The sequence below is a fragment of the Anabrus simplex genome, chromosome 13 (genome assembly GCF_040414725.1).
Source record: "Anabrus simplex isolate iqAnaSimp1 chromosome 13, ASM4041472v1, whole genome shotgun sequence".
Lineage (NCBI taxonomy): Eukaryota > Metazoa > Arthropoda > Insecta > Orthoptera > Tettigoniidae > Anabrus > Anabrus simplex.
The window spans coordinates 97182140-97205402 of NC_090277.1; the positions used below are offsets into that span (position 1 = coordinate 97182140).

The 23263-nt window shown below is 41.4% G+C and overlaps 1 protein-coding gene across 1 annotated transcript in view; it reads right to left on the reverse strand.

The window, feature by feature from the left end:
* The window catches only part of LOC136884730 (protein-lysine N-methyltransferase EEF2KMT), a 68300-nt gene that overhangs the window by 26319 nt on the left and 18718 nt on the right, over nucleotides 1–23263 (reverse strand). The gene's annotated exons all lie outside the window — the stretch shown is intronic.

The following is a 23263-nucleotide window of genomic DNA, read 5'->3' on the forward strand; positions in this document are numbered from 1 at the left end:
AGGCTCTCTCCTCAACAATCCCACATCTTCATACACTGCTGTCTTCAAAGAGATAGGCTCTCTCCTCAACAATCCCACATCTTCATACACTGCTGTCTTCAAAGAGATAGGCTCTTTCCTCAACAATCCCACATCTTCATACACTGCTGTCTTCAAAGAGATAGGCTCTCTCCTCAACAATCCCACATCTTCATACACTGCTGTCTTCAAAGAGATAGGCTCTCTCCTCAACAATCCCACATCTTCATACACTGCTGTCTTCAAAGAGATAGGCTCTCTCCTCAACAATCCCACATCTTCATACACTGCTGTTTTCAAAGAGATAGGCTCTCTCCTCAACAATCCCACATCTTCATACACTGCTGTCTTCAAAGAGATAGGCTCTCTCCTCAACAATCCCACATCTTCATACACTGCTGTCTTCAAAGAGATAGGCTCTTTCCTCAACAATCCCACATCTTCATACTGCTGTCTTCAGATGATACGGTTGCCACTTTTTGATATAAGAAATAAGGAACATTTACCTAAAAATACGGGATTTTTTTTTTTACAAAAATAAGGGACAGTGCATAAATACTAGAAAATCAAACGTTAGGTACGAATTTCAGTTAGATTATAATTAGTTTCATTAACAGAAAATTTACATCTAATATACCCCATGTGGGTGGGGATGCAGACGAAGAATACACCTACTGTATCCCTTGCCGGTCGTAAAAGGCGACTAAAAGGGGCCCCATGGGCTCTCAACTTGGGAGCGTAGGTTGGCGACCACGGGCTGTCGTTTAAGTGCGGCCAGTATCCAGCAATCGGGAGATAGTGGGTTCGAGCCCCACTGTCGGCAGCGCTGAAGATGGTTTTCCGTGGTTTCCCATTTTCACACCAGGCAAATGCCGGGGCTGTACCTTAATTAAGGCCACGGCCGCTTCCTTCCAATTCCTAGGCCTTTCCTATACCATCGTCGCCGTAAGACGTGTGTGTAGGTGAGACATAAAGCAAAAAAAAATCACGGGAATACCGGCGCCCGTGATTAGTACACCTATATCAAGAACACCATGGGTTTGCGTTGCCTATGAGTGGCGCCATTATGTGTGGAACACCGTGAGTCTACGCTACTTTTGATTAGTACCGCAATTTGAGAAAAACCATGATTCTACTTTGCTAGCGATAAGTACCGTTATGAGGGGCCGTTGACTTGGATTTTGAACCCATTTAGGTAACAGCATTACCGGTTCAGAATTGTGCTTTAGAAGCAGTCCCTTGGTCAGCATGAGCAATCACGTTAGAAACTGGAATGGAAGACCTACGGAAGTACGCGGCAGAAGACGAGGTAAATAACCCAGCATGCTCAGTTTTACCAGCAAATGGCGAGACATCACGAGATTTTCTGCTTCTGAGCATCCAAATAGAGAAAAATAATGCAGCTACTTTGAACTTAAATGATGCTTAAATCAAATACGGATTTTAAAATACTTACAAAAAAAAATCGTTTTTATGGGACAACAGTTCATAAAACGGGACGCAAAATGTTCACCTCCAATACGGGACAGATGGCAACACTGACAGCTGATGTACAAAATTCGAGTTAGAGTATGTTTTTTGCTTGAAGGGAAGAAACGTTTGATTCGAAAAATCGAGAAATTCGTGTAACCGAATTTCGAGTAATAGAGAAATAAATCTGCCTGCTGCCATTTCTTGATGGATGCAGTACTTTTGCATCCATCTCTTGGCACAAGCTAGAACAAAGTGTAGCTTCCACTGAAGTCCCAGTCTCATCCATGGCTGTGACAATATGGAAGCTGCTGGGGTATGGGTGGTGCTGAGTAATGACATTCAGAGCACATCCAGTGCATCTGAGGGTTATGAAAGGTGTTGCTCATAGGGTCAGTCGTGCTACAATAGCACTATCTGGCCCAGTGAGGAAAGCAATGGCAAACTACCTCACTTCTCGTCTTGCCTAGTACGCCTCATTTTGGTGCTGTCATTGGTCTTTGTGGTTTTCCTACAGCTGCATAGCCTTTGGTGGCGCTGTTTGAGGATCCAACCAGCCTCTGGGCTGGTGACCTAACAGACAAGCAGAGAAATAAATACTCGTGAAGAGCAGGACAAACGGCCGGGAAATTGTAGTTACTTCGAGATATTGAAAATTCGAGTCAAGGAGGTTCGAGATATCGAGGTTCGACTGTAGGCGTGTTACTCTCAGTACGGTTCTCATTAGTGTCGTTCGAGGTTACGGAACACACACTTTTGGTGAGTAGGCCCTAACAGAGAGGTGTTAATAATAATGACGTGTGGCCTCCGGAAAAGCCCAGTGTAGGTCTCTCGCGTTGACGCCTTATAGGCGACCTGCGCGCCTGTGAGGATGGGGCTCTATCTATGATGAATTCTAATGCTGAGAACCACACAAACACCCATCTCTGGAGCCATCGGAATTAAACAATGGAGGTTAAAAAAATCCTCGAAACTGCAGAGAATCGAACCCAGGACCCCTTGGACCAAAGGATCACCCGGCGGCCCCGGGTTCGATTCTCGGCCGGGTCAGGGTGCTTTTAAATTGTAAATGATTAATATCCCTGGCCGTGGGGATTGGGTGTTTGTGTCGTCCTTAAATGTTCCTTTCCTCACATTCAACACACTACACTTCCGCAATTCCACTTACACGCAGGTTACTATCATGTGATGAAAGTAGTGGCAAAAGATCTATAGAGGTCGACGCCACGAACAAATATCATTAAACAACAACAACAACAACAACATGTAGCCATACAGCCTGACAGGAGGTAGCTGGATTAAAGTAAATATTTATATTAGTTTCTCAACTTATATTTATGTTTCCAGTCATCATTTCTGTCATGAATTGAGCTTAGTCCTTGAGACAAAACAATGGCGTTAGATTATTTGTTGTTAAGTACAGTTAAAAAAGAAAATTGGAAGAAAATGAAAGGATTCTCGAAGTATATGTTCGTAGACCTAATATTGTTGGGGTCAGAAGACAATAAGAGTACCGGACGAGTTGGCCGTGCAGCTGTGAGCTTGCACCCGGGAGATAGTGGGTTCGAACCCCACTATCGGCAGTCCTGAAGATGGTTTTCCGTGGTTTCCCACGGATGGGACTTAAGAAGAAATACTTCTTCTTCTTTCGTTACGGTCCTTGTAGGACCACGAGTAGATTTGCCATGGATTGGATTTTCTTCTTCTCCTCCCTGAACCTCTTCATCCTCTCTCTCCTTCTCTTTCATTCTTCAGCTGATTATTTTCAGTATTCTCTTCTCTCGTCTCCCTCACCGGTGCTTCTCTATTCTGTCCTCTGTCATTGAGCTCTGGCATATTCCGTGTATATTTATTTCACCAGTTCTCCGTACCTTAATTAAGGCCATGGTCGCTTCCTTCCTACTCCTAGGCCTTTCCTATCCTGTCGTCACCATAAGACCTATCTGAGTCAGTGCGAAAACGAGTTGAAGAAGGATATTTGGGCGGAAATAATGAGAGTAGGACCCTGGCATAGTATGGAGAAATTTCTAATATTGCACTTTGACTGAACGAGTGTATGATATCCTTAGAGGAACCCCCGTTCATTCGCTTGCGTGACAGTTTCACTTCTTCCAAGTGATTTGTGTAACTCTTCAGAATGGGACATGCTTAAGGAGGTAGGTAGTTATTATATAAGACGGTTCAGAACAGTTTCCTGAATTGCTGAAAGCATACTGAAGTCACAACATTCACCTTCTTATTTTGCTTCTCCCTAGCGTTTATACTGCTTAATTGCAGGGTCCGCTTTTCTGCGCTTCGCTTACGATCCTTGGCGTCTAGAGTTCCTATTAAAGTTTCACAAATAGGAAGAGTCCTCTCAGTTTTAATTACTGCGTTGATGGGGTGAAAGTCCCTTTTGGGGATCATTGTAAGTATCTAGGTGTTAATATAAGGAAAAATCTTCATTGGGGTAATCACATAAATGGGATTGTAAATAAAGGGTACAGATCTCTGCACATGGTTATGAGGGAGTTTAGGGGTTGTAGTAAGGATGTAAATGAGAGGGCATATAAGTGTCTGGTAAGACCCCAACTAGAGTATGGTTCCAGTGTATGGGACCCTTACCAGGATTACTTGATTCGAGAAATGAAAAAAAGAAAAAAAAAAAAAAAAGCACCTCGATTTGTTCTGGGTGATTTCCGACAAAAGAGTAGCGTTGCAAAGTTTCGGCTGGGAACAACTGGGAGAAAGAAGACGAGCTGCTCGACTTAGTGGTATGTTCCGATCTGTCAGCGGAGAGATGGCGTGGAATGACATCAATAGACGAATAAGTTTGAGTGGTGTCTTTAAAAGTATATATATATAAATTGTTCATATGAAACCGATTAGGAAGCCGATCTTCTGATTCCCTAATAGGGGGCGGCTATCAGGTGGATTATCTCTTATATAGAAATTAATTGAAAAGTGGCAACATTGCTTACGTGAAGCACGCCAGAAAGATGAGATGCTGGCCTAGAAAGCATGCGAGAATCAATATCAGTGGTGTTTACCATGAAATAACGAGCAACGTGTCTACGCCGAGGGAAACGTTCACCTGTATAACAGTACAGTCTGCTAAACTTCATAGATTTACAAGAGTCACATTCAAGTGGTTCATTATTTGAGGCATAGGCCTCATGAGGCGCCCCCACGAAAAAACCACTTCAAACTTAAAACACCGCAAATACGAAAACTATAATGCTGACCTACAGAAAACGAATCAAGAATGAAGAACCACAAAAGAATCAATAAAATGTACAAGATGTGTGTTAAGCGAAAATCTACTCATTTAAATTCGTTTACATGCATAAGTTCCACAAGCTGCTCCATTTACAACAAATGTTCGAAATGGCGTGCCCCTGCGTCAATGCAGGCATGGCATTGTCGCACAAAGTTCTGTCGTATCCCATTCCAGTATCCCCGGTGTCATTTGAACAGCGTCGCAGGCAGCGAGAATTCTTACCAAGAGATCCTTCTTCAATCTAGGCAGGTGTCTCATACACAAGGCTTTTCACATGCGCTCACAAGGAGAAATCAAGTGGGTTGAGATCAGGTGAATGAGTGGGCCACGGAACAGGATCAAATCCTCCTATCCACTTTGCAGGGAATTTCTGATCCAGGTGTTCACGAACCCTCAGTCCAAAGTGAGGTCGGGCTATATGATGATGGACGAAGGGCAAGTGGGATGTGTTCCAGAAACGTGGGTGGTACATCTCTGAGTACCACTGTGTACACTGTTGCATTTAGGCGGAGAGGAACAACAACTTGTGTTGTTAATAACTTTTGAATCGAACGTTTCCGGATTACGGTTCCTTATCTCAAACTGATCCATTTGCCGTCCTGAAAGTTTGCAACATGATCACGGATAGATCCTGTATAATTTATTAAACTGTGTTTACCGAGCGGTTATGGGCGCGCAGCTGTGAGCTTGCATCCGGCAGATAGTAGGCTCGAATCCCACTGTCGGCAGCCTTGAAGATGGTTTTCCGTGGTTTCCCATTTTCATATCAGGCAAATGCTGGGACTGTACCTTAATTAAGGCCACGGTCGCTTACTTCCAACTCCTAGGCCTTTCCTATCCCGTCGTCGCAATGAGACCTATCTGTGTCGGTGCGACGTAAACCACTAGCAAAAAAAAAAATCTTACAGCGATTAACTAACCTAAAACTACTCAATCTCACTAAAATTCGGATAAAATATACAGAGTTACTCAGCTAAGTTATCCGCCTCAAATACGGTATCTTCTGACCCGTTAAAAATATAGACCTTCTGTTTTTTAAATTCTAGCATTGTTTTAAGGAGTTATATAAGACAGTATCTAATTCGTCTCCATCGCGGACGTAATTACCGACAAACCAGTAGCAATTTGGATTTTAAAAAAAATGGAACTACAGTACTTTCACCCAAGAGAACAATTAAGAATCAAGCGACAAGTTCAGTGATGTGCTTATTTTGCAAATCCGACGAGTAATATTTGGAGATACCAAACGATGCACCACTCGCTGTCATTCCGTGCTGCCAAATGCTGTACAGTATATTGTTATTTTTAAGGCGTAGCTAATATCCTGTGAACAACGTGATTATTGCCACAATGGACCAGCAGCCTGCCAATGTTGCTGTACTGTAGTGTTACATCATCTACAATATGCATGGTCATTTTACTATTTTCGTCCGTTTTAAGAGCTGGACCTTTTGACGACGAATCACAGAAGAGGTCTAAACTCTGAACTAAAGACAAAATAACCGCCTATTCTTGCCATCAAGTAGGTGATCCTGTAATGATTAACACGCGGGTCCCGTAGGACAGTATTATTGGACATTCATGTTTTGTTTGTTTGTTCCGTTACTCTACGGCAGGGCCTCTCAGGGTGCATGCGCCTGGTTCATGCACTACGCACGGTGCAAAAGACGACTTCGCTTGGTTGCCCAGAGTGTAGACCCCCACTCCTCGATTTGGAGCAATAGCGCTCTCTCTCTCTCTTTCCCCACGCTTGTCTCGCTCGCTCCCCCTGTCTCCCTCTTCCTCACTTGCTCCGTAGCGTTCCAAATCCGAGCCGAGTTGAGCCCAGCTTAGCCGAGTAGCCCAGAGACGAAGCGTTGGTCCGAGTCGAGCCGAATGGAACCGATGCACTGTGCACAGGAACGCTGCGCCGCTGTTTGCACGCGTGAGATTTTGGGTGTTTGAGAGGCCCTGCTCTACGGGGTCGGATATGAGGTGAGGTGAGATGAGATAAATCCGTCGTGGCGGGTTTTTATCACCGGATGCCTTTCCTGACGTCAACCTCATCAGAAGAGTTTAATGAGATGAAATTAATGACGTGCTATATGATAGTAGGAAGGGAGAGGGTGAAACCCGGTGCCGGCACGTAGCCTACTCCTGTCGAATAGCACCAAGGGGTCTGCTCAAGGCTTTACGTCTCCATCCAGCGGAGGAATCACCATCAACAGCGTCATATGCCCTCACTCCACACGAGCACTGCGGAGAGGCTTGGAATTTAATGCATAGAAATTGTATACCATCACCTCCCCTACCCTGCCGGGGACATTCTGAAATGTTTTTCGACCAACGGGACTCGAATTGGTTAACCCCGGTGTCAGACCGTTTAGACTTCAACGCCTTAACGATCATGACCACCAAGCGCGCTTGGACCTTTATGTTTTCTTATATATATAAATAATATGAGTAAAGAACTGGAATTGCGGATGGTGTTATTCTGCAGAGTAGTAGATGAGTTGCAGGGTTGTGAACGACTGCAGGGGGAAATAGACAGCGGATAATGGTACGAATGTAAATGGGATGAAAAGTCAAGTTGTAAGTTTCACCAAGAGGGAAAGTCCTCTCAGTTTTAATTACTGTGTTATAATAATAATAATAATAATAATAATAATAATAATAATAATAATAATAATAATAATAATAATAATAATAATAATAATAATAATTGTACCGGGCGGTACACCTCCACGCCGCTTATTTAAACTTTGCGCCAGTTGAAACTCCCCTACTGGGAGAAGTCTGAACTTTGTCTTATGTATTAATTTTCAAGTTACCCTGAAGATGCCACTACTTGGAAATTTTGAAGTTTCTGAACTGTGTTGTTTTCGATGTATTTTTGTTTTGCTTGTAGTAAGAAGTGTGAACATTCTCTTCTAGAGGACACTACTGAAGAACTACAACGGTGCACCCTAGTGCGAAGTGAAAGAACTGTTTTTGTTGAGAAAATTTAATTTCAAAAGTTTGTTCTTTGCTAAATTTCTTTCAGTCATTGTTTAAGTTGGCAATATTAACCCTTTCTTTCCCCTTGTTTTGAATTTAGCCAATCCCGAATTTCTCGAATTAATTTTCAACCAATAATATGTTTCTTCTTCGTATTGTGTAGGGGGTTTCTTGATGAACCAATAAAATCCTTGTGGGAGGGTGTTCTCATTCCAAAAACGCCTCGAACTTTCCGCGAGAGTATATAAACTGCTGATTTTCGGGTCTCGGTGCCACTTCAGTACCATCTTTCAGTGTGTAAAGTACATAGCAGGGGGCGGGAAGCGCCTCTTTCTTCGGGGAGCAGTTCAACACCAAGGTAATGGCCTTTTAATAACTTCTTTTCTTGCTAGCTCAGCAGTTTAACTCTCGGGGCGGGTCCGAAGCGTTTTTACCATGTAACATTCCCTAAAATGTAAAGACTCTTAGCCTCTATTCTCTTTCAAAACTACATATTGGGATAGAGAGTGCTTAACCCTCTCGATCTCCCACTCATATTGCATTGAGGTGAACTTATTTTCACAACCGTTTCTTCCCTTCTAGTGTAACGTAAATTGTTTCCTTCTAAAAGTCACCTCTTTAGTATGGGATTAGCCCTTGCATTAACGGCCTAGTGCCAAGTAGGTTTTAAACAGTGTATTAGGAGTGCAGATCGCCTCCTCTCAATTGTTATTTTAGAGGTCAAGTAATTAACCTTTTTCTCACTTAATAGACCTCAGTAGGTTGGGTATGTTACCCCTGTGTATATGTCCTTAGAGGACAACTTGAAGGTGGAGTTTGGTGTGGCCTTTGATAGGCTTAAGGTTGAGAGCGAGTGGCTCTTTTTTGAAAATTGAGTGTTGTATGCCTCGAGGAGGCTTTTCTGGGTAATTTGGAGCAAGTGCTCCTGAGCATGAATGGGGTTTTCTGCCCCTCTGTTAAAACTTATTTTGGAGTAAGGTTGGGCTGATTGCCCAAGAATTGTGAGTTAGGGGCTCGAAGCCCAAATCTTGTGAATACTGTATTTGTAATTTGTTACCTTGCTACTCTGTACCTGAGATTCGTGTTATTTCTTAATTTTGAAAAAAAAAATAACCTTGTTAAATTTTAAATTCACTTTAATTTCGTAGCCTGAGACCTTCTTTCACCTCTACCTACCACACAAACACGGTAACAATAATAATAATAATAATAATAATAATAATAATAATAATAATAATAATAATAATAATAATAATAATTTCGTGTGGCTATTTCTTTTTTTTTTGCTATTGGCTTTACGTGGCACCGACACAGCTAGGTCTTATGCCGACGATGGGATAGGAAAGGCCTAGGAGTGGGAAGGAAGCGGCCGTGGCCTTAAATAAGGTACAGCCCCAGCATTTGCCTGGTCTGAAAATGGGAAACCACGGAAAACCATCTTCAGGTCTACCGACAGTGGGACTGAAACTCACTATCTCCCGGATGCAAGCTCACAGCCGCGTACCCCTAACCGCGGCTTTGGCTATTTCTAACAGAGTGCAGCCCTTGTAAGACAGACCCTCCGATGAGGGTGGGCGGCATCTGACATGTGTAGGTTACTGCGTGTTATTGTGATGGAGGATAGTGTTATGCGCGGTGTGCGAGTTGTAGGGATGTCGCGGACAGCACAAACACCCAGCCACACAGCTACTGGAATTAACCAATGAAGGTTAAAGATCCCCGACCCAGCCGGGAATCGAACCCGGCACCCTCTGAACCGAAGGCCAGTACGCTGACCATTCAGCCAACCAGTCGGGCATTACTGTGTTCATGGGGTGATAAGCGTACCTCATGGACCGGGCGAGTTGGCCCTCATAGTACATTATGGAGAACACTTTAAGTACCTAGGTGTTAATACAAGTAATGATCTTCAGTGGGGTAGTCATATTAACGAGGCTGTTAAGAAAGTTTACAGATCTCTTCACCTGGTTATGAGAGTATTCAGGGGGTGAACTAAGGATGTAAAGGAGAGGGCGAACAAGTCTCTGGTAAGACCCCAATTAGAGTATGGTTCCAGTGTACAGAATCCTCACCAGGACTACTTGATACGAGAACTGGAAGGAATTCAAAAGGGAAGCAGCACGATTTGTTCTTAGTCATTACCGACAAAGGAGTAGTGTTATGAATAAAACCCGGATTTTTATACAGTAACAGGTTAGATTGCAAACTAATTTGGTTAGTAGGAAGTGTCGGCCACCCGCTCTTCCATACTGTAGCAAGAGTAACATAAATTATAGGGGTTCTGATTGGCCGTACCCCTAATGTTTATGCAAACCCTACAGCATAATCGTTGTGAAGGTAGACTATACTTGCTACTCGCTTCAGTAAGTTTGCATTCTAACCTATTAATGCATCAAAATCTGGGCTCTGTTACTTTGGGCTGGGATGACTTGAGCGTAAGGAGACGAGATGCTGGACTAAGTGGTATGTTCCGAACTGTCAGTGGTGAGATGGCGTGGATTGACGTTAGTAGACGAATAAGCTTGAACGGTGCTTTTAAGAATGGGAAATATCATAATATGAACATAAAGTATTTTCTTTTTTTTGTTTTTGTTTTGCTATTGGCTTTACGTCGCACCGACACAGATTGGTCTTATGGCGACGATGGGATAGGAAAGGCCTAGGAGTTGGAAGGAAGCGGCCGTGGCCTTAATTAAGGTACAGCCCCAGCATTTGCCGGGTCTGAAAATGGGAAACCACGGAAAACCATATTCAGGGCTACCGACAGTGGGATTCGAACCCACTATCTCCCGGATGCAAATAGAAATTGAAGAGGACAAATTTATAGGACGAAGAGTTTTTTTTTTTTTTGCTAGGGGCTTTACGTCGCACCGACACAGATGGGTCTTATGGCGACGATGGGATAGGAAAGGCCTAGGAGTTGGAAGGAAGCGGCCGTGGCCTTAATTAAGGTACAGCCCCAGCATTTGCCTGGTGTGAAAATGGGAAACCACGGAAAACCATCTTCAGGGCTGCCGATAGTGGGATTCGAACCTACTATCTCCCGGATGCAAGCTCACAGCCGCGCGCCTCTACGCGCACGGCCAACTCGCCCGGTGGACGAAGAGTTAGGGATTGGAATAGAATATCAAGGGAAATAGCTGCCTCTGTGGATCAGTGGTAGAGTGTCGGCCTCCAGATCCCAAGATAGCGGGTTCAAACCCGGCAGAGGTAGTCGGATTTTTGAAGGGCGGATAAAAGTCCATTCGACACTCCATATCGTACGATGTCGGCATGTAAAAGATCTCTGGTGACACATTTGGTGTTTACCCGACAAAATTAATTAAATCTCAGCCATAGACGCCCAAGAGAGTTTCGGTTTACTCGGTCTGCCATCTAGTGGGACTAGAGTAAAACGGAACGTCGAAATTGACGAGCAGACAGCCAGATGGCGTCAAATTGAAATGTCTGCACACGGTAGCTGAGGCCATACGATTATTATTATTATTATTATTATCATCATCATCATCAAGGGAAATGTTCGATAAATTTCCAAGCTCTTTGAAAACGTTTTAAGAAAAAGCTAGCTAAACAACAGGCAGGGGAATTTGTCACCTGGAAGATAAACCTGAATGCAGATTACTGTTTGATTGAATTGATTGGAACGGTTTCAGAGCAGCGAAGAACGAAGTACTGCATTTTCAAGGAAGCAACTAAGAAATGGAACGGAAAATGAGGTTGTGGGGCATCATCACCATCATCTAGCGACAGACAGGTAATGAGACGGAAGAAACTGATATCTTCTCTATAACAAGACAGTTGATTTGGAAAAGCGTTATTGGCCCCACCTCCACCCCAAATTGAAAAAGAAAAAAAAAAACTGCGCGCGCCCATGGGATGTGTGAATCTCAGGGCCATGTGCCACTCCAGAAAAAGTGGTTTCGTTTCTTACATTTTTCAACTTCCTGACGGAGAATCAGACCCATGACCTTCCGAGTGAACCAAGCATGCCTTTACTCCCTCGGCCAGGTAGCCCATTATGTGCATCTAATACGAGATTAAATATATATACATCAAGCAAAAATGTGAAGCGTACAGACAAAATTAAAACGTTATAACAGCAGGAGTTTCCAATCTTTACGGGCTCGAGGGCCTCTTTGAAAACCTTATCGACATGTTCGTGGGCCACAGTTTAATAAATGGCCAATTTTCGTAAAATTCTTCAAATAGTACCAGTATGAAGTAATATATGAAGCTTTGATAATTGTAATTGCTTAAAACACTATTTTACAATTGCACAAAAGTGTGAAATTAAAAATTAACGCTAATATACCCAGAACAATTGAATTTGGAACAAGAGCACCCAACAATGCCAGTTCATTTGAAATAATACTTGACAAAGACAAAAAGGAAAATAAAATACCTAAAGACGAACTGAAATTAATAATGTAGTCAAAACCAAAAGAAGGACAATTTGGTGGGAGTAGTGTGAAGGAAACTTTCAGTAGCGCGGATTAGGGGGTCGAGGAGGGGAACAACTGTCCCCCCTACACACACACACACACACACACACACACACACACACACACACACTTTGTGGAGAAAGTACTACATTTGTATTCAATTTTAGTTATCTGGAACAAGGAATTGTGGGAATTATTAAAACAAACAACTTGTACAATCCCTGTTATCTTATCAGGTAATTATTTCCTTTATTTTCTTTATTTTTTAAAAATGATTAGCGGAAATATGCATAAAATGTCGTTCGTCGCGGCTAACCCATTTGTATATCACCACAGCAAGTAGTGGACACTTGGCATGTGCTGTGAGGAAGAGTAGTAGGGGTATATTCTTTTGCCAAGGTCATGGATACTTGAGATATGATTCACCTGCTTGCCGTGCGTATTCGTCAGTCTCTTTAGTGTCTGTTAGTTTCTTAGTGAGTAGTCAAATACTAAATGATTTTTAATTGTACTAGCAGTACAAAGTATGGTGCTGTTCGTTACTATCCTCACGGATGTATTTGCAAAGTTTCGAGTTAATGAAATAAAGCACATGATCTGCAGTGGTAATGGAATGTAATAATATTATGTCAACAAAACACTTGAAAATACATCACACAAAGACATTGAATTAAACTTTCCTTGGAACAACACTACGCGCCGAACTGTTAAAAAGTCCTTCAAAGATCTTCGTCATGGAGACAAATGTACTCATAACTTTTCTCAGAATCTACCAATTTAAGTAGTTATTACCTCAAAAGAAAGCGCTTGATCCACTGAGTGTTTTATACCAAAACGAACTGCGTACCTAAATTAGAATGAAATATATGATTGCTTCAATGAGAAAAAATGTTGAAGAAACGAGACGTCAAATTGAATGTGCACTCATAACTTTCCTCAGAATCAACCAATTTGAATAGTTAAGAGATGAAATGAAAGAGCTTGATCAATTGAGCGTTCTTAGGCCAAAACGAACTCCGTACCTCAATTAGAACCAAAGATATGATTGCTTCAAAGAGACAAAAAAATTGAAAAAATCAAATTATTTGAGGAAGGCGGAAGTTAAGTGATTTATAGTACCTGATGACAAATCTGTGCATGAATACATTTCAGTTAAAAAAATGAAGGAAATCAACCGGATAGAATGGCCGGATTGACTGACTTTAGTTTTCATATTTTTTAAATATATAGATAGTCACGTCTTACTCATATTTAATTGTAATACATGCGTTATTATTGTTCCTTTGGTGAAAGTTTTATTGTATAGTATTGAATCAAAATCTCACAAAACTAGTACTACCGCACTTAAGTTGGTGTGTTACCTGTGTGTCGAAATTCGCTCAGAGAGCATATAGACTTAGCTATTTTGTCGGTTTTTCTTCAGTTTTTATGTATATGACCCCCCTTCCCCAGCTATATCCCTCAAACCCGCGTACTTTGTTGTCTCTTCAATTCCCCCCCCCCCCTACTTGTAATTACCAATGGGAACAATCACATACAGTTGCAAGAGCCTAAAATCTCAGCAATTTACTTCCAGGAGTACTTCCCTGAAAATTTCTTCGAGTGCGTAGCACTGTGTGCCAGCCAGTACTATCAATGACAGAAGAACGAAGAACTGGAACCGCTTCTTATAGCAGTAACAAGCAATTAAAGTACTTCTTGGTATTCATTGCATGCTACGTTGTATGAACTGTCCACACTGAGGTTGGCATGGATCCCATAGCCATTTTTATAATGGTTAAGACCTAGCACTGGCATCTGGGAGGGATCATTTTCCACCGAAGTTTGGATTTTAATTATTTGAAATAAAACATAATCTATTCAGCCCGAGTGAATACTTAAAAACAGGAAATAATATTAAAGAACGAATTAGTTCTGACTTGGGTCTTTTATAGGCTATATAGTCTTTTATAGGGTATAAAAATTAATACATTTTTGAACGAGCTATGAGGTTTTTTTTCTCATTTGGAAACCCCTGTTATACAGAGTAAAGCCGAACTCCACGGACAAACTTTCGGCCGTTGTTCAGGGATACCTTCTGAGTATATTGTCTGTACTTCATCTTCATTATCTCCCCAAACTACAATGTCATCAGCAAAGAGCATAGACTTTACTTGCTCGCCCATCATCTTCACCTTGATGAAAACCTACAACCTGTTTTCCAGTCATTGACCGGGTCAGGAATGAAATGAATGAATCATATATAGGCTATTAGTACGATGGGGTCGCCACTCCCAAAGTAATTTTTATTAATGGCTGATAGATGCTATGAAATGAGAAAGGAGAGTGTTGCTGGAATGAAAGATGACAGGGAAAACCGGAGCACCCGGAGAAAAACCTGTCCCGCCTCCGCTTTGTCCAGCACAAATCTCACATGGAGTGACCTGGATTTGAACCACGGTATCCAGCGCTGAGAGGCCGACGCGCTGCCGTCTGAGCCACGGAGGCTCCTCTTCTCCTTGATATTATGTAGAATTCTATCCGTGATGATAATGAAGAGTAAGGGAGACAGTGCACTTTTCTGTCTTAAGCCTGTCTCAACTCTGAACTATTAGGTTTGACCCACTTTGGTTCTAACACAATTTTCGCAATTTTGATACAATGCTATTACCATCTGCATTGTTGCATTCCCAACCTGTGCCTCTGTCAATGTTCTCCATACCAAATTCCTTGGGACACTGCCATATGCTTTTTCAATATCTAGAAAGTATCCCTGAATAACCTCCGAAAGTTCACCGTTCGCACCTTTTTTACAGTATATTATAGTGGCATACAATAAAGAAATGCCTTTGCTGGCGGGATGTAGTGTTTACAGTGCAGTATGTCTTCTGGTATGGGCTAGATTAAATTTGTTACTTCCATTGACCTGCCTCAGTCTCATCCTTGGCTTTGAGAATATGAATGACTGAGGTAAACACCGTTCCTTATGCAGCCAGTCCCTGTAATGAATAGTGTGAATATATCGCTCATAGGGTCGGTTGGTGCATGCGTTTCAGTGGGCTTGGCAGACTGATACGTAATAGCAACTTGTGGCTCAGTGAGGAAAGCAACGGGAAACTATCTTACTCTTCATTTCCCTAGTATGCCTCTTCAGTGACACCTAGGCTATCTATGGCAGCTGTTGGTGGAGCTGTAGGGGATCAAACTAGCTTTTGGGCTGAATACCAAACATACAATAAAGAACTCTTGAGTGGTGGCGACGATCTCGAATGAGGCTATTTTACTAAATATGGTACACACAAAAGGAATTCAGCCAATGGCTATCTTTTACAACAAAATTACGTAATTACTTCACGCACGGAAGCCTTTGAGCGGTGACTTCCGTACAAGAACCATAAAACCTGAATAAGCTAGCCTGAAAGTCATCGCATGATGTACACCTACATGACGTCATGGTAGGCTGATGTCACCAGCACTATTGGACATCAAGCGTAGTGAATACGGCAAGGTGACTTCTAGACAGCCTACAGCAGACACTGGTATGATGGTAAACGGTATGAAAAGTCACGGTGTACGGTTTACAAAAAGGAAAAGTCCTCCCAATTTTAATTACTGTGTTGATGGGGTAAAAAAAAAAAAAAAAAAAAAATGCGAAAATGGGAGTGTTGGCGGCAGAAACTGCAGACAGGATAATAGGGCCAATAGTTTTTGAAACCACAATCACTGGGCAGAGATATAGGAATGACATTCTCGTACCATTTTTTAACAATTGACGGACAATGAATGCTAGTCTGGATATTTTCAGCAAGCCTCGGCAACCGGGCATACGGCTAAATAGTTATTAAGTTTAATTGAGAACATTTTTGATAACAGAGTAATTAGTAAACCATTGTGATTTTTATTTATGAGAAATTGAGAAATAAGGTTTATGAAACAAACCCTCACACTGTAGATGAACTCAAACAAAATATCACGAGAGAAATTGAGACTATCTCGGGTAGAGGAACTAATGCGTATGAATGGACATTTCCTTAGATCAGGACCTCTCAAGGTTCATGCACTATGCACGGTACAAAAGACGACTTCGCTTGGTTGACCAGAATGCAGACCCCCCCACTCCTCGATTTGGAGCAATAGCGCTGTCTCTATCTTTCCCCGCGTCTGTCTCGCTCGCTCCCCCTGTCTCCCTCTTTCTCACTTGCTCCGTAGCGCTCCAAATCCGAGCCGAGTTGAGCCGATCTTAGCCGAGTAGCCCAGAGACGAAGCGTTGGTCCGAGCGGAGCCGAGCGGGATCGATGCACAGTGCACGAAGCTCTTGAGCCTCGATTTGCACGCGTGAGATTTTGGGCGTTTGAGAGGCCCTGACTTAGATGAAGCCAGAAAAGTGTACATGCAGGGTGGAGGACATTTTCAACATCTTCTGTGATAAGGTGAGAAATTATTTTACTTTGATTATGCGTTATTATGCGTGTTTGTTATTCACATGCGATTCACACGGGCGCTCTCTCGGCCTCAATCTCAACGAGTTGCCTGCCATGTGCTTCTCTGACCATCGGACCATGTCGTCGCCCATCAACCCGCAGCGCCGCGCCGTCCCGGCCCTACTTGGAGTGAAAGACCCTGTACTTATTCTGCTTTGTACATTATTCGTTGATTTTTCATACTGCTACTCAATTTGTGCGCGGCTTAACTTGCAAAATAAATAAATAAATAAATAAATAAATAAATAAATAAATAAATAAATAAATAAATAAATAAATAAATAAATAAATAAATAAATAAATAAACCGAACTTTTTAGACGCACCTTGTATCTCGATGACACGGTTTGTATTTCCCCACTTATCGCGGCTTACGCTACTTGCAGGGCTTCATACATGCCACCTCTTAGTGGCTTTGTTTGATCCGGCCATCGATTTACACACCCTCTTCATGTACGTTTGCCGTTCACCGTGCCTTCTACATTGTGTTCCTCTGCACTGTTTCATTTCCTGCACACATCACCTAGATACAATAATAATAATAATAATAATAATAATAATAATAATAATAATAATAATAATAATAATAATAATAATAATAATAATAATAATAATAATAATAATAATAATAATAATAATCTACTATCGGCAGCCCTGAAAATGGTTTTCCGTGGTTTCCCATTTTCACACCAGGCAAATGCTGGGGCTGTACCTTAGTTAAGGCCACGGCCGCTTCCTTCCAACTCCTAGGCCTTTCCTATCCCATCGTCGCCATAAGACCTATCTGTGTCGGTGCGACGTAAAGCCCCTAGCAATAATAATAATAATAATAATAATAATAATAATAATAATAATAATAATAATAATAATAATAATAATAATAATAATAGCTGAGACGTAGGAAGAAGCCAAGAAGCAGTCCATCGAACTGCTGAAGCAAGCAGAGAAGATAGGTCTCAAAATCGTCTTTGGGAAGACCAAAATAAAATAATAACCAACATTAACAATCCTCCAAAATATTTGAAAGTGTGTGTGTGTGTGGGGGGGGGGGTGAATAGAGATCGTCAGGGATTGCAAACGCCTTGGTGAATGGATCCAGTTGGAATGGTCTTGAGAAGAAATCAATGGAATCTCGACGAACCAAAATAGAAGCAGCCTTCCAGCTTATGAAAGACACCTAAAAAAAAAAAAAGAAAAAAAGAAAATAATAAAAAAAAATCCCGCTCTTGGAAGTCCAAGATCAGCAAGATCAGACATTACAGTAGTGAAGCCTGAAATCCTTTATGCTGCAGAAACACTGTCTATAACTGCACATTGTCCAATGTAAAAGTTGGAAATCAAGGACTTCTATGGTCACATCCTAAGAATGGACCCGAAAAGGATAACTAAAAGAATCTTCGACTATTTCCCCAATAAGAAAACTAAGCCGAACTGGTTTAAGGGAATTGAGAAGGACCTACTGTACGAGAGTTTAAAATTGCAGAACAGATGCTTGTAGATGGATCCGCGAAGAAAATAACCAAAGATAAAATAAAGAGGGTTCAGGACAGGGTGAAGCCCATACGACTATACAGAATTTCTGAAGAAGTTAGGAAGGCAAGAACTGACAGGATGAAAAGGTACTGGGAGGACAGGAAAACACGACTCACTAATCATTGATTGATCTATCGTACCCCAAAGTGGGTGAAACAGACAATAATAATAATAATAATAATAATAATAATAATAATAATAATAATAATAATTTATTAGCTTTGAAGAACCGAATCACAAGTTAGAATTATCAGAGATTCATGAAAACTTAGAAGCAGATCCACCACCTACTGTTGAAGAAATTCCGAAAGCAATTAAAACCTTTTTTTTAAAAAAAAAAAGCTAGTGGAGAAGACTCCACTACAGCTGAACGTATAAAATGGTCTCAACCAAAAATCATAGATGATCTTCATATCATATTTGAAAAAATCTGGAAAACGGAGAAGATTCCGGAAGAATGAATAGTGGCTCTTATACATCCTTTGCATAAGAAAGGTAACAAGCAAGATATCAACAACTATAGAGGTATATCCCTTTTGCCAGTGGCTTATATTTTCAACAATATTACTGAACAGGGTAGAAGCAACTCTTGACAGTCACTTGGGTGAATATCCGAGTGGATTTAGAACGGGCAGATCTTGCTCAAAATAGATATTCAACCTGAAATCCATAATCCGTGCCACAGATTAATGAACTCCAAAGACAAAGTAGTCACATAGATTTTAAAAAGGCTTTTGACTCTGTTGATAGGGAAACTCTAGATAACATAATCCGAGAGTTCGGAGTTAAAACCAAATTGGCAAACCTAATCCGCGAAACCCTCACAGACACTAAATCAAAAGTTAAATTTAAGGGTGAAATATCTAAACCATTCAGAATAATAATACAGATGTAAAGCAAGGTGATGGTTTATCTCCACTCCTATTCAATTGCGTCCTGGAGAAAATAGTAAGAATTTGGAATGAAAAACCTGAAAGAACACAAGCTATCACCAATAACACTCAGAAGAACGAACAGAGGTGTTGAAATAAATTGTCAAGCATTTGCAGATGATTTTGTCATACTTTCAGAAAACATGAAAAATGCAGTAATACAAGTCAATCTCTTGGAAGAAATGGAATATCTGTAGAAAAACAAATTCATGACAAATATAAAAAATGCTCCACAAATGCTAATAACAGAAATTGGAAAGAGCATACGGTACAACTAGTAATATCTACAACAAAAAGTGTTTATCTAAAAAACTCAAAATACAACACAGTAGTCAAACCGGAATGTCTATACGCGAGTGAATGTCTAGCACTGAATTACAAGCTGAATAAATTAAAAGGAGTGAAAAATTATACGAAAAATACTTGGTCCGCTAAGAACTACAGAACTCTGGAAATCAAGAAGTGATAATGAGATGTACCGGAACACAGAAAACATAACAGATACAATGCGGAAGAGGCGATTGAAATATTTTTTGAACATTTATACAGAATGTATGGCAACAGATTAACTAAACAGATCTTCAAGTATCTTTGGAACAAGAAGTCAACAAAAACAACATGCATTCATGAAGTCAAGAAAGATTTGGAAACAAACAACATAAGGGAAGAAGAAGCAACAGAGAGATTCTTAGAAACAAAATGTTAAAAATGGAAGGATTCCAAGGATGGGAGGGAAAGAAAACAGGCTCAAAATGGTCTGAGGAGGGGAAAAGAAGGCATAGTGAGCAGATGAAGGTGTACTGGAGGATGAAGAAGGAGCAACAAAGAATGAAACATTGAAATTGTCTCGAGGTCCCTAGAAGATCCTAACGGAGAAAGATGAATAATAATAATAATAATAATAATAATAATAATAATAATAATAATAATACCGGGCGAGTTGGCCGTGCGCGTAGAGGCGCGCGGCTGTGAGCTTGCATTCGGGAGATAGTAGGTTCGAATCCCACTATCGGCAGCCCTGAAGATGGTTTTCCGTGGTTTCCCATTTTCACACCAGGCAAATGCTGGGGCTGCACCTTAATTAAGGCCACGGCCGCTTCCTTCCAACTCCTAGGCCTTTCCTATCCCATCGTCGCCATAAGACCTATCGGTGTCGGTGCGACGTAAAGCCCCTAGCAAAAATAATAATAATAATAATAATAATAATAATAATAATAATAATAATAATAATAATAATAATAATAATAATAATAATAATAATAATAATAATAATAATAATATCCTACGACCTCAGCTATCGTGTTCAGGCATTTTCTTCTGACGCCACTTAAGCTGCCTGCGTATAAATGTCGACGTTCCATTTGATTTCTGTTGGGCGATTTATGACGGATTGTTAATGAATGTTGCTCGATAAACGCAAAATGTGTCAAGAGATCTTTAAATGCCGACATCGTACGACATGGAGTGTCCGACTCGTTGGCTGAGTGGTCAGCGTACTGGCCTTCGGTTCAGAAGGTCCCGGCCCGGGGATTTTAATCGCTTCTGATTAATTCTTCTGGCTCGGGGACTGGGTATTTGTGTTCGTTCCAACATTCTCCTCTTCATATTCACGCAACACACTACACTACCAACCACCACAGAAACACGCAATAGTGATTACATCCCTCCATATAGGGTTGGCGTCAGGAAGGGTATCCAGCTGTAAAACAGGGCCAAATCCACATGTGCGACGCAATTCGCACCCCACAGGTAGGAAAAGAAGAAGAAGAAGATCGTACGACATGGTCGAGTGGGATCTGTCGCTTGTCGCCTATAATCGCTGCTGGAGGTCGGTTCCAGTGGACGAGCAGCCTGAGGCGGGATTCCACTGAGGCAACATTTGGGCGACATGGAGCATGCGACAGTGAAGCATGCTGCAGTCGACTTTCAACTGAAGAAACACGGCACGACATGTAGCGTGCGGCTGTGTGGCATGAGACATGTTGCCATCTGTCGAACACTCTCTGGTGCCGCATGCCTCAAAAATATGCTTATCGAAGTGTCGCCCGGGATCCAAGAGTGTATGGATCGGAGCTACAATTTCCGTGCGACAAGATGAAGCGGGCTATTGAAAACACTGCGAATTTAATTGGGGATTATCACAATGCTCCGGAATTGCGGAATGTAACATTGAGTGATTATAAAAACAGTAGAAAAGAAAGCATACGTTAAAACGGCCCCCACAAAAATATGACTGCAGTGACCACGAACTGAAGAAAATTTAAAAAATGCGTTCAGCTTTCCACCGAGAGCATAAAAAAAATCAGAAAATGAAAACTGTTGTTGCTTCTCCATTGAGAGGAAATCTGTGGTTCGCGTATAATCTACTTACCTATCTTCTTGACATCGATGCTCCAAACGTCAGGTGACAATGAGGAACGTGAGGTGAATTGATTTTATGCTACTGTTTTCCTCTAATAAATTAAATAAGTTAACTGCTTATGAACTTTTGTAAATAAAATTGTGATTTTCCTGGTTCAGTCCGGTGGTATTTGAAGGTGCTCAAATACGTCAGCCTCGTGTCGGTGGCACTTAAAGGAATTCCTGCGGGCCTAAATTGCGGCACCACGGCGTCGTCGAAAACCGTAAAAGTAGATAGTGGGACGTAAAGCCATTATTATTATTATTATTATTATTATTATTATTATTATTATTATTATTATTATTCAGTTCCTGGTTTTATCCTTTTTAGTAATGCCAATAGTTTGCACTAGAAATAAATAAATTAGAGATAACTATTAAAATAGAATTTAATGACATCATAGTATTAACTACGACAACAACAACAATAATAAACTTGGCAGGTTCGATTCTAACGCAGTCCGGTGGTATTTGAAGGTGTCTAGTAGACCTACGTCAGCCTCGTGTCGGTAGATTTACTGGGACGTAAAATAACGCCTGCTGCACAAAACTCCGGCACCTCGGCGACTCAGAAAACCGTAAAAGTAGTTAGTGGGACTTGAAGGCAATAACATTATTGTATAATAATAATAATAATAATAATAATAATAATAATAATAATAATAATAATAATAAACAACGAACAATAATAATAAATTCTACATATCAGTATATTATGGCATTTCCATGCCTATGGATTTCTTGTAAATACGTCGTTTAATAGCATAACAACAAATGGTTCTCTTTTCTACACTGTTAACACACAATAATTAATCTACTTTTTATTCGGATATTCTTCGCCGCTACTCTAATTACGCAGTCTTCCAACACTGTTTCATCACAGTCTTTCCCTTCCCCACTATGTCTACTTATTGCCGGCCCCGTGGTTTAGGGGTAGCGTGCCTGCCTCTTACCCGGAGGCCCCGGGCTCGATTCCCGGCCAGGTCAGGGATCTTTACTTGGGCCTGAGGGCTGATTCGAGGTCCACTCAGCCTACGTGATTGGAATTGAGGAGCTATCTGACGGTGAGATAGCGGCCCCGGTCTAGAAATCCAGGAATAACGACCGAGAGGATTCTTCATGCTGACCACACGACACCTCGTAATCTGCAGGCCTTCGGGCTGAGCAGCGGTCGCTTGGTAGTCCAAGGCCCTTAAAGGGCTGTAGTGCCATGGAGTTTTTGTCTACTTATTGTCATAGTTGCCACGAGTTATCTTTCATTCTCCTAGTATAACTGTATTAGAAATGTGAACTATAAGGGGGTAAAATAATCAGAATAGGGTTAGGATATTCTGCTTAAAACTAATACATTTAAATTTTTAAAAAATATCATTAAATTCCAGTGAACAAGTAGTTTCTAAATCCTCCCGTACCTCTAGGCATACAGATTCTGTCATGGTACACGACCTTCATCTGACAAAGTACTCCAAAAAATCATCACTAATGGCTTTCGTCTCTTGAAAATTCCGACGTGGTTTGTTTACCAAGGGCTCCATGCCTTATCAGTTTGGATCACTCCGCGGCATGCACATTTCCGGGATGATTCGTGAGATGATAGGTTGAGAAATTCGAAACAAGGAAGTATAGCTGTCACCAGCCGGTCAAAGTCGAGTGAGGAACTACTGTCTTGGTTGCCTTGATGGAATAACGTTTGCAGCTGGCGACAAGTCTCCACAAGTGACGCATGCTACACCCGGCAACACATGTAGCATACCACATCTTTTATGTCCGACTG